Source organism: Arvicanthis niloticus, chromosome 11, assembly GCF_011762505.2.
Source record: "Arvicanthis niloticus isolate mArvNil1 chromosome 11, mArvNil1.pat.X, whole genome shotgun sequence".
NCBI lineage: Eukaryota > Metazoa > Chordata > Mammalia > Rodentia > Muridae > Arvicanthis > Arvicanthis niloticus.
The window spans coordinates 75,309,346-75,323,139 of NC_047668.1; positions in this window are offsets into that span (position 1 = coordinate 75,309,346).

Sequence of the window (13,794 nt, forward strand, 5' to 3'; positions counted from 1 at the left end):
GGAAGGAAGGAAGGAAGGAAGGAAGGAAGGAAGGAAGGAAGGAAGGAAAAATAAAGGAAGAATAAAGGAAGTAAGGCTGGGAGGGGCAGGAGGGAGAGATGGATGGAGGGGAGAGGGGAGAGAAAGAGAGAGAGAACAAACAAAAAAAGCCTTACTATGATAGCACATTTCTGGCTTTGTTGCTAATCAATCTTAGGATCAAGTCCAAGACAATAAGGAGAATCTTGTCTAATAATGTGCTTTGAAAAATAATATAGCAGACTGTATATACAGATAGGATGGAGAATTACTTTTAACATTTGACAGTCAGTTGTATACCCTATTCTAAAACATCAGCCACTATATTAAAAAGTAGGAAGTAAAACCGTATTTCCAGATATGTTTATACAGCACTGAAGTTTAATCTATGCAGAAAATTGTCAAAGAATTCATAAAAAATATATTTCTTCAAACAAATGTCAAAGAAAAAGCAACACAATTAGAAAATAACAGAGAATACTCCAAAATAAAGATACCACTTTAGAAAATGTTCTTTGGTCATATTAGAATCATATGCCATCTTTATTATTATTATTATTATTTGCTTTAATTCTTCACTTTACATCTCACTCACTGACCTTCCCAGTTACACCCTCTACAATCCTTTTCCCATTCTTCTGTCCTTCTCCTCTGAGCATGTGGGTCCTCCCCCCACACACTGGGTATCCCCCAACCTTGGCACATCAAGTCTCTGTGGGGCTAGGTGCATCCTCTCCCATTAAGGCCACTCAAGGCAGCCCAGCCAGAAGAAAATATTCTGTGTACAGACAAGAGCTTTTGGGATAGCCCCACTCCAGTTGTTCAGGACCCACATGAAGAACAAGCTGCACATCTGCTACATATGCCATGCACCACCTTTCTATAGAAAATACTGTGATACTGTCTGATACAACTATTAGGTAAAAAGCTTTTAAAAAAAGACATGAATAAATAACAGTGAAGTTATCAGGAAGCAATCAAAATAACTTAATTAGACTGCTACTAGCCAAAAATGACAAAAGTTTAGTATGGAGGAGTATGACACCTGTGGAACAAAATCTATTGAAAACATTTCAATGCTCGATTCATATAGACATTAAACATAAAATCTAAACACACGAATGATTAAAACAGAAAACCTACTTATTATCTTAGAAAAAAAAAGCCACAATACAGAAACATTGCCAGCATTTCTATCTGAGCAATATAAAAAAAAAAAAAACAGTTGAAAAGATAAAGTTTAATTTTGTACTAGTATTTTAATTAATGAATTAAAACTGGTTGAAAAATCAACTACTTGCAGTCCTTATTTATGTCCAGACATAACCCATAACTAACATTATTTTCAAAAATAAAGATAGACATTACATGTCTCTAAAATACATTGCATAACACTACCTATAAAATCGTATTTCCACACCTTCTGACATCAGTGCAACCAAGCTTGAAATCTTCCTCCCTGTGAATGGGAGAGGTAAGTGACAGGGAAGCTACTGGCAGTGTTCCGTGTGATGCAATGTGAAAACACAGATTCAAAAACACCAATACAGAAACTGCTCATTGTAAATGGATTTGTAATGGTTGAAATTGGGCACGGGGACTCAGTGGCATTCATTATAGTTTTTTTTTTAAATGACTTCAGTAGACTTTTTAAGGCTAAGTATGTTTCAAACAAAGACTTTCATTATGGAGGGAAACTACATGTCAGAGTTTAGATACAGACAGAATGAAGAATTAAGGTCTACAACTTTCAATATTTGACAGTCATTCTTGTGGGAGACTGTAAATGTGGACAGTTGGGACCTGGCTTATGAGGTTTCAGAAGGAAAAAAAAAAAACTACTCTATAATGAACTGGAATGTGAGTTCTTCATTTGATATTTGGGCAGGAATTTGATTTCAATCTGTACATGCTCTGAAAACTCCAAGTAAAGATGATTGTTGAAAGGAAGGTGTATGGAAGCTTAAACCATCAGACAAGAGGAATGTAGACAACCAAAAAACTCTAACCTTTGGTTGGAGAGACTGATTTCATTAAAAAGAAACCTGGCTATGAGTGCTGGGATAACAGGAAAGATTTCCCTAAATATCAGTACATAGAACTCAATACAGCTGTGATTAACTTGATGTTGAGCTTGGAACCTTTTATGTAATAATGGTTTCAAAGGCATGGAAAATGTAGAACTGAGAGGCTTATTGAGAGAAGCTGAGGCAAGGCACCATGTGGCATGGTTGCAGTCCCTACAAATCGTTTCCTATGAGACCATTGCATGAAGCTCTGATGGTGAAGCTGGACTTTCAATTGAAACAGCAGGATATCAGAGATGCTAGGACCATAGGACATCCACCAAGGAGCACAGTAGAGCTGACCTAGGAGAAAAACTGTGTATGTTGCTGGTGGTAGAGCTAGAGGAATGGGGCTATCTATACCATTTGGAGCTCATATGCTGGATATGAAACTACAGGATTTGTTTGCCCTGCTTAATCTTGGCTTTACTTTGGTCAGATCATTCATTCTTTTGCCCCAAATCTTCCATTTTAAAATAAAAATGTTTATGCTGTACTATAATTTGAATGCATGAAATTTGGTTTGTATTGTGTATAAGCTTCGCTTGAGAGACTTCGGATATGTTGAAACTGTTGACAAATATAGAGTCTTTCAATGATGGACCTAATTTATTTTATAAGATGGCTATTAGGCTATAGGGAAAAAGGGTGGAAATCTACAGCTTAAAGTGATATTTCAAAGTCAGGTTGTCAACTTGACAGGCCTCAAATCATTAGGGATGTGGAATTCTGGGTGTGGGAATCTGCCTGTGAGAGATTGTCATGATTTCAGTAATTGAGGTGGGAAGATCTGGTACTTGTGGGTATCACCATTTACTGACTGAGGTTCTAGATTACATAAATGTGAAAAATAAATTGAGTAGAGACAGTCATTCATGGCTCTCTCTTTTTGCTTGTGTGTGTGATGTGACCAACTGGCCTAAGAGCCTGCCACTGTCATTGTCCTGAAATGACAGAGACTACCTATAAACCATGAACTGCAACAATCCTTTCTCTTGTTTCTTTCTTCGGAGTATTTTTTTTAATCACAACAAGAGCAACAAAATAAAGATGTTTTCATCTTTCCTATTGTGTTAAACTTATCTAAGAAGTTATTTTGATATTAGCATTAATAGTACAAAGATTATGTAGCTACAAATAAATGTGCACACATTTTTACAATTTTACTGGTGATTGTGCCGCCTTAGCTTCAGAGACTGATTTACAAATTGGGATTCTATGCATCTTGAGTACTCTAAACTGGAATTTTCATGGGAAAAAAAATCCTGCTTTGTAGATAAATGACCTTGAAATAACAGTATGTACTAACCTTTGATCATGCCTATGATTGATGGTAATATAAGGCTTCAGTATTAAAATATGTAAAATTTTCTGAATTATATATGAGGTACACTAGTAATACATGGACCTTTAATGTGGAAAGGAGATTGAGGACAAAGTCAAAGTTTATCAGAATTCTTAAGGAGATTAATGAGGAGGGAAGAGAATAGATGATAAGATCCATACACATGAGCGATAAGCTTTTGTTTTTCTATTGGTAAAGATCAGCCACATTTAAATACTATTAGACTCAGGAGAAAGGAAGTAGGTGACTAATGCTAACACTATAAACAGTAAGATGGTGTCCTTTTTGTATCTCCCACTCTACTTCCAGGGTAAGAGTGCTCTCATGAATTATTGGTCTGGCTCTGTATGACAGCTGCTCTTATGCTGACAGGATGCACTTACAGCTATAAAAGTATAACATGAGCCATAAACTCTCTTGAGAAAGCTTCAAAGAAAAATTCAAATTATAATTTTTGCTCAGGCATGACTCTTTCTATCAATCATGCTTGTCCATTCGTTTGCTATTTATGAAGTTAAGAAAAGCAGTCATATGTGCCTCCATATTAGGACACACACTATTAAGTAATAGAGCTCCTTGCAAGGCAGGAGTTTTCCCAAAACTATTAAACTAAAAATATGAAAACAATATCTACACCAAATAGAAACTGACTATGGTACTCTGTGTTTAGGACACAATAGAGCTAATTTGGAATAATGGTTGAAAAGACATCTCAAGCGTTGTCTTTAGAAAATGCCAAATCTACTATATACGTGTTAAATCCTATAATTTCATGCTTTGGTAAATACCAAAGATAATTTTTTTCACATGCAATTCTAAGGACACGATCCCTGTAAAGTCTAATGAGTTAAAACATCTCGAAAAGAGGTTTAAAAAAAATCTCGGCCCCTTTAACATTCAACAGCTCATTGAAAGTGAAGAGCTCCAGTTGGTGACTACAGGGAGCTTTAATCCCTAAGATCTAGTCTCTTTGGTCCACAACCCTTGTCTGCAAAATATGTCAGGTCCATAGTGGTGCAAAACTTGTGGGTGTGGCTAACCAATGTCTGATGTAACTGACTCTGTGAGAGGTCGCCTGTGCCTAACACTGCTTAGAAGGTTTGGAGTCAGAGACTAGATAACCTAGAGACCTAGTATAGAACCATACAGTAATGATCTAAAACAAAAGTAGCAAACAAAAACAATGAAATGATTTCTAATCATATTCTGCTATACACATAGACCAGTGCTGTGTATAGTAATCATCAGAGAGGCTTCCTTAGATAGCAGATTGGAACAGATACAGAGACTCACAGCCAGACATTATTGGGAGACAGAGTCTAAATAGTAGGTCTTCATTGGATCTCTCCCTTCTGAGTTGTGGAAATCCCAAGGAAGAAGTGGGGAGATAGTTGGAGCCAGGGATGATGGAGGTCACTAGGATAACAAGACCCACTGAATCAACTAAGCATGGCTCACATGGGCTCAAAGACTGAAGCAGCAAGCACTAAGCCTACATGGGTCTGTACCAGGTCCTCTGTATATATGTTGTAGCTATTATCTTTGTGTTTTTGTCAGACTCCTAACTGTGCAAGCTGGTGTTTCTCTGACTATTTTGCACACTCTTGGTACTCTTCCTGTTGGATTGTCTTCTCTAACTTTAGTGTGAGGGCCTTTGAGTTATCTAACAGTATTTTGTGTTGTTATGTTTTGGTTGTTGTCTCTTGGAGTTCTGCTCTCTTCTGAAGGAAAACAGAGGGAGTAGATCTGGGGAACAAGGAAGTGGGGAAAAGCTGAGAGGAGTAAAGGAAGGGAATTGTGGCCTGCATTTGTCTTATAAGAATCTATTTTTAAATTAAAAATGTCTCTGTTCCTTATTACAAGATTTAGAGAAAATGTTTACACTCTGAACCATGAGGATCTGTAGACATAATAATAAGAATGTGAAGCCATATAAATTCCTTGTTATGTTTCTTTCAAAGAAATATAATCAAAATACAGAGTAATTATTTGTAACATTCAATAATTATTTTGTATCAACTAAATTTCCAAACAGCAAAATTTATTTACAGTGATTTGAAAGACACCCCAGAGGGAAAAAATGTGCACACAGACATGCACACACACACACACACACACACACACACACACACACAATCCAAATCTTTTTTTATTGTCTGATTTATAGTTAGTTTTCCCTGTTTATTTCTGCTTTCTTTGGGTTCCTGTTTTATTTTATTTTTCCTAAAACTGGACACAGGTTCTATCTATTTTAAACTAAATAGTCACATGGTCTTTTGCTGAAATGACAAAAACTGTAAAAAAAAAAAAAAAAGAATTTAGAATCCAGCTACATATTTTTCCAAACATGATTCTGGGACAACTTGCAACACAATTGGTTGATATTTACTCTAAACACACTGATTTTTTGATAGGGCCATTGCACATATTAAATAAGGATCTGAGGGTGCTTATCTATATTCTATAATTTCAACTTTTAGACTTTGATCCATCACATGAAGGTCAATCATTTTCCTTAAGTAAAACACAGAGAAAAATAAATGACAGCTTTCATTTCCACAATGTTTCTTAAAATATTTTCTTTCTTCTAAAGTAACAAAAGAAACATTTCCAATGCAGCACAAGGTGAGGGCAGCATTTGCTTTGAGCCTAAAGGCTTAACAAGTAGGAGCTACTGAGAGTGGTCAGTGACTCAAAGCACTTGTTATGCAAGTCTGACCTGCATTCACATTCCCAAAATCTACTTATGACCAGTATATAGGATCCCACAAAGCCCTGCTGCAGAGAGATGATGGGTGAGATGGAGAACCTCCAGAAACTTTCCTTCAAGGAAGCCTGCTTATTCAACAGAAGAGAGAGTTTTTTGTCTAAAAAATCTTGAAGGTGGAAACACATGCACCATGGCACATCCCACCCAAGTTCTCACCTGCAATGAAAAACTTACTCTCGGCTTTAGAATGAATGTCAGCTGAAAAACCATCCTCTCAAACCTTTTCTCTCAAAGTAACTAGCCAGGATTGGCTATGAGACTATAGGATTTCAACCCCATCAAAAATCCAGAATGACTGTGTTAGCTGAAATTATGGGAAGCACAAAGTATAGCTTCTAAAACTTAGCCAATTTATAGAGACTACTAAACACCTGGACAGTCCCTAGATTACAAAACGTTGCAGCATTCAATCTTCAGCCTTCTGGCCCAGGATCATCTGACAGACCTAGTGATGCAGAATTATTAAGGGTTGATTACTCTGTCTTGGCAGATATAATCAGTCGACTGTTCTGCAAGTGTGTTTTTTTCTGGACAGTAATTTGTCTGTAGATGGAAAGAGGCAATTCTTGCCTAGTGGCTGTTTCACCACAACTGGAGTAACTCCAAAGATGCTCAATTTCTTCTTAGAATCCAAGACAGGAAGCTGTCAGGAGCAGACAGGTCTCTAATAAAAAAAGAACATTAATACAGAAATGTTTGTAACATCAGTTCTGTGGACTTCCGATGTTTTGAAAGCTAACTATCCATGTAAGGTAATCTGGACTGTTGTCTGTAAAGCCAAGAAAAAGCCAGGTTCAGAACTAAGTCTTTTAGTTAGGAGAGATGACAGATGTTCTGTTTAGTCAACAAAATGATGGTCTGGGTATTAGGTCTATCTTGCACCTTACTGACACAAATTGGCATAGTTATGTTCTAATTGTATTTGAGAGAAAAGTTTTATTTTAACAGGAAGAGTGATATGTAGGAGGAACTAAGGTGGGAGGAGTATGGAGAGGAAGAGGAGAAGTAAGAAGAGGAGGAGGAGAAAGAGAGGAGGAGCTAGGTGATGAGAGAGAGAAAGAGAAGGGGAGGGACATGGAGGAGGATGTTCACATGTCTCCACCATTCAAAGACAGTTGATATATCTAGGTTGTGTATTGGGTTACACTTCTGATTGATATTGAGCATTACCAAACTTATAAAGCCTTTGATTAACATTAAAATAATTGTATAAAAGCATCTGAAATGTAAATAAAATATCCAATAAAAAATAAATTTAAAAAAGGCTGGAGAGATTTAAAAAAAAGAAAAAGAAAGACTCACTATCACATCCTCCCCTTCCCCCCAAGACATGCTTATCTTAGCTACTGCAGTGGTTTGAATAATAGCTTCCATAGACACTCAGAGACTAAACCAGCGAACAAAGAGCATACATCAGTTGGACCTACCCCCCTCCCCACATATGTAGCAAATTTGCAGCTGGGTCTACATATGAGTTTCCCTGACAACTGGAGTGGGTTGTCACTAAAACTGTTGCCTGTCTGTTTAATCTATACCCCTAACTGGGATGCCTTGTCTGGCTTCACTGGGAGAGGATTCTGCCAACCCTGCAGAGACTTGTTGTGCCACAGTTGAGAGATGGGGTGTGGAGACTCCATTCTCTCATAGAATAAGGGGATGGGGATGGGAAAGGCACTGTCTGCAGGACGGAGGGGGAGGTAGGACAGCAAGATGTAAACTGAATAAAGAAATAAATTAATGGAAAGGAAAACAGAAGTAAGAACAAATGGCTCCCATTGACTCAACTACTTGAATGCTTAGACACCAGAGCGGAACTATTTGAAAGGAAAGAAGAGATTAACAGGTTTTATGGGAAGAAATGTGTCACAATGGATGGGGTTTCCAAAGCCAACATCAGGCCAAATGTCCCCCGCTCTGCTTGAGGATCAGGATGTCGCACACATCTTTCTCCAGTGCTACACCTGCCTTTGCCATTCTCTCTGTGACGATGATAATAGACTAAATTAGTCTTTAAAATGCAAACAAGCCCCCCAGTTAAGTTGTTTCTTTTTATAAGACTTGCCTTAGTTATAACGTCTCTTCACAGCAATAAAACAGTGACTAAGATAAGTACTGTGTTATCTGCAATCCCTGAAGTTCTGTACTAGAAGCGACCATCACAATCTCCTGGTTGCTGGTCCTGCTGTATGCACTCTGCAGAATGGGATTCCATCCCATAGCAATTTAAAAGCATGATTAGCATCCAAACACGATAGGTTGTTCCATTTCTGGGGTAAATATGTTTTTGCCTGAAGGGTAGACGAATCATGCTCTTAAAATCTAATCAGATCAATTATCTTGTAATACAGCAAGCTAAACTTATGTTTTCCTAGACTGAAATTAGAACTGGAGTGCCAAGAAGTGTATGCTTTCACTAATCACTTTTCAAATTAACTAAGTCATGTACTAAAATATAAATAAGAGAGGGGTTATATAGAAAGAAACAAAAAGCTGAATTATACCCAGAACTTTTGCTATATTGAAAACAAACATACTGATTTCCCAAAGACTATGTGTTCAAAGGTTCTATTTTATTGTTATTATTGCATTGTGCATAAAAGGATTAAAAAAAAAAAAAAAACCTTTTATCTGAACAGTATGCTTTTGAAGTCCCATGACCAAAAAGAAACTCAAGCCAATTGTTTGATTTTCTCTTAAGTACTTGTTGTGACACTTGTTCACAGAAGCAGAACTTGTCATATGGCTCTTTCACTACTGCAATGTCACTATTGTCTTCATTAGACAAGAACAGCTTGTATAAAACCTACACATGGCAGGGATCTTTTGGAAGTTGTTTGTTCAATGGGGATAGGTTTGCAGACCAAGAAGAAGGGAATAGGCTATAATATAAATTCCAGGGTAACCATCTGGGAGAAGTTATTGGAGTCAGGGCCCAGTTAGTCATGGTTGTAGAAATGGGATTGATGACAGAATAATAGGTTGGCAATTTCTTAAAAGCTTAAAAGGGAAAATGATAAAGACTACTTTATCATGAAAGAAGTAGACTGAACTGCAGAGATGTGAGAGTTAAGTGATTTAATGCCTTTCAAGAATAACCTAGGGCATTTTTGACATGCCTAGCAATAAAAATTTTATCTGAAACATAATACAAATATTATATATGTGAGGCAGCAAAGCAGAGCTTGTGTCATGAGCATAAAATTTTCTTTGATGGTATCAGAAAAGAATAACAATTGACAATGGTATAAGGCAACACCTCAAGAACCAAGTTAGAAGTCTGCTTTAAACAAACAAACAAAAAAATGAAATCGCAGTCAGGCCAATAGCAGAAATACTTCAGTTGCGAGAAAAGTCTATAATAAAAAGTCAAAGATTGATTCTCAGGAATGACAATTAGTAACATCTCTGTACAACTTATAAAGAGAAAAACAGAAGGAAAAGTCACTGGCATCAGAAACTGGAGCTTCTGTAATGCATTTCCTGTGAATAACATTGTGTTATCTAAGCTTTGATTCATGTCTAACAGCTCAAATATTAACAGTTTAGTAAAGAAAAAAATAGAACGTCAAGGAGAAGGGAACCTGGGAAAGAACAGAAAGTGACCACAGTTTCATCTTGTTTTAGAAGATGACATAAACTTTTCTCCTAGTAACAGGTTGTGCTCATTCATTCTAAGCATTACTAAATAAAATTAATAAGGGATTAGCAGATCATGAACAATTAGGGTATATGAATACTTAATTTAAAAGGAAACTTAAAGAGGTTAGCATTTGAAATTTTAAGTTGTGTAGTTTATTATATTAACAGATGGAAATGATATAATCCTTGTAATGGCTGTTCTGGTAACATTCATTGGCATTTAATATTACAGACCAGGATTTAAAGGCATTTGTTTAACTAAAAGAAAAAATATACATAAATTTCATAATATACAATACGCATCATTTTAAATTTATAAAATTCATAAGATACGATGTTACATATTGACTCATTAAAAATTTTACTGGTTTAGACAGCAGAGATAAAAATCTAGAACATATAGATTTAAACTAGAAAATAATGAAGTAATATGCATTCAATAACATGAACTTTTAAAACTTTAATTCTTATTTACTGACTGTGCACATGTGAACACATATGTAAGTGGACACACAAATATGGAAGTCAAAGAACAATTTGTAGAAGGCATTTCTCTTCTTTGATCTTATGTAGTATGGGGATTAAAGAAAGGTTTGTCAAGTTTAACAACAAGAGCATTATCACTAGCCCAATAAACCTTTTACTTTTGAAAGTTTGCTATTTATTTTATTTAGAGAAATTCTCAATGTATACTAGGACAGCCTTGATCATATGGTCTTCCTGTATCACCTTTTTATATGATAGATTTTTATCATTTTCCCCAACCCCTCCAAAATAATTAATCCTTTCTACCTACTCAACTTCATGTTCTCTGTGTCTCAACCTCTCTTCCTCTTAAGAAAGACAAACAACAAAACAATAAACCAAAGAAAAGCAACCAAACCAAAACACACACACACACACACAAACATAGTCTGTTTTGTGTTATTTTTTATTAATCTGCATGTCATGTGTGTATGTCTGTTTGCAACATGTCTGTGGGCACCCAAGGGGGTCAGAAGAGGATACTAGATCCCATGAACATAGAACTTCCCTGGCACTGAGACCAACCTGACCTGATTGCAGAAATATGAACTGGAGTCTTCTGGAAGAGCAGCAAGTGTTCTTACCTACTAATTTATTTCCACAGACTGACATTTTCTTTTTAATATAAAATAGTGAAGAAAAATGGTCTTTGTGTTCATTGGGTATTCTTGTGTGAGGGGAAATTAATTGTTCATGAAAGGTTGATCTAGAGGTTTAAGATTTTTAAATGTCTATCTACAACAAAACATAGAAGAGTATGTCTTAATATAAATAAAGTAACTTAAAACAAATAAATACAGTACCCAGAAAGGAAAATATTAATAAATTAGATTACATTAAATTTTCTGTTGGCAAACTGGAGATTCAGGGAAATATTTTAATGTATTTAACCATAAGATAAATTATATTTTCAATATAGTAAGGGCTCCTATGATTTATTTTAAAAGATGGGTAATTGAATATAATAAAATAGACAAAGGACTTGAGTAGGCTGCTTTCCACAGGGGATAAACGAATGACAAAAGTATACATAAATAGCAACTAAACACCATCAGTCATCTGGGAACTAAAACTCAAGCCATACTGAGAGGGGAGAAAGATCAATTACAATAAGTAAAACTGAGATTACTAATTATTATTTTTTGGGCAGAAGTCACACACTTATTTTCAGACAAATGTAACAAACTACAGGTTGAGCAAAAGTTACTGGCAAGAGGCATACTGAATTATCCTATTCATGTGCATTGAAAAAGGAGGCAAACCTAGTTTGGGCACCATTTAAAACAAAAAAGTCAATAAATCAGTAAAGAAAAATAACAAAAACTATTGAAAGAATTTGAACTTCATGTTCTATTTTATTTTGGTAAAACTGATATCCATATGTCCACTTTTGAAGTTTATCAAGACTTATAGTCACACTTTCTTTTTTTTTTCTTTTTTTAATTGGATATTTTATTTACATTTCAGATGCCAACCCTTTCCCCATTTTCCCTCCCTAGAAAACCCCTATCCCATACCCCCTTTTCCTTTTTGCTTTTATACAATTTTTTAAATGTTAATCAAAGGCTTTATAAGTTTGTTATTGCTCAATCAGAAGTATAACCCAATACCCAACCTAGATATATCAACTATCTTTGACTGGTGGAGACACATGAACATCTGCCTCCATGCCCCATCCTCTTTCTCTCTCTTCCTCTCTCTCATCACCTAGCTTCTCCTCTCCTTCTTCTTCTGCTCTCCTTACTCCTTCTCTTCCTCTCGGTACTCCTTCCTCCTTAGCTCCTCCTACATATCACCCTTCCTGTTAAAATAAAACTTTTCTCTCTAAATACAATTAGAGCATAATTGTGCCTATTTGTATCAGTGAGGTACAAGATAGACCTAATACCCAGTCCATCATTTTGTTGACTAACCAGAACCTCTGTCATCTTTCCTAACTAACACACTTAGTTCTGAACCTGTGGCTTTTTTCTGGGCTTTAGAATGAATGTTAGCTGAAGACCATCCACTCAGATCTTTTCTCTCAAAGTGAATAGCCAGGATTGGCTATGAGACTATAGGTTTTCAACCCCGTCAGAAATCCAGAATGACTGAGTTAACTGAAATTATGGGAAGCACAAAGCATAGCTTCTAAAATTTAGCCAATTTATAGAGACCGCTGAACACCTGGACAACCCCTTCACTACAGAACGTTGGAGCATCAAATCTTCAGCCTTCTGGCCCAGAATCATCTGACAGACCTTAGTGATGCAGAATTATTAAGGGCTGATTACTCTGTCTAGGCAGATATAATCAGTCAACTATTCTGCAAGTGTGTCCTTTTCTGGACAGTAATTTGTTTGTAGATGGAAAGAGGCAATTCTTGCCTAGTGGCTGTCTCCCAATAGTCACACTTTCTACTTTGCAATTTAAACATAAATGTTTAATTTATTATATTGCTACTATTAAAATCAGGTAAACTAGAATATTTATTTTTCTTTTCCTAATATCTTACACATGAAACAGTTTCTCTTTGCATTACTCACTGACTTGTTTGAGTCTGGCAAGCAGGGATATACTTACACACACCATATGCCACTGAGCAGATTGATTACTTATACATATTGATAACAACAGACAGTAGAAGCTCGTGACTCATTGTGAACTATTTTTCACAGAGTGAAGGTTATTTTCTGGTGTAGATGAAGCTTCACTTATATATACCGCAGCTTAAGGACTTCTAGAGTCAGTCCCGAGTTATGCATGTCAAAGCCAGTAAGATCCACTGAGACCCACTTTAAAGGTTTGTTTCCCAGACTATTTTAGTAATTTTTCTCTAATTCTAGATGCTACATTCCATAACAGGAACAGTAAGCCTCCTTATCTTAAAAAATATTTCACTCCAATCAGTTATTTTTAGAGCCACAGGCAAGGTGATAAGAGAATGAAAAGGTCAAAGATCACTGAAGAATCACCACACATTAAAAGCTATATATTCCTAAAGAGCACTGAGATGTACCTATTCTGAATAAGGTTCTATCTATCTTTTTATTTTCATATTTCATATTCTCATATATGAAACTCTTAAAATCTATAAAGTACTTTACAATAAAAATTATATATCATGTTTTGTAGTATGCTATTTTTGAAAAGTATTATGACAGAATTAGTATAGTGAAATAAAGTAGATCTACATCTTATTTATGGTCTTCTATATGGATGTCTATATACACTGTACAAATGTAAACTATGTGTGACATCACCCTATATTACTGCCGGTTTCTTCAGCAAGAGCAGAGATTTATTTAACTTCTCAAGCAAGATTTTTTGTCTCTGTCACTCTATCTCACTCTCTGTCTGTCTCTGTCTCACTGTCTGTCTCTGTCTGTCTCTCTCTTTCTCTCTCTCTTTCTTACTATCTGTCTTTGTCTTTCTCACACACCAGCAGAGGG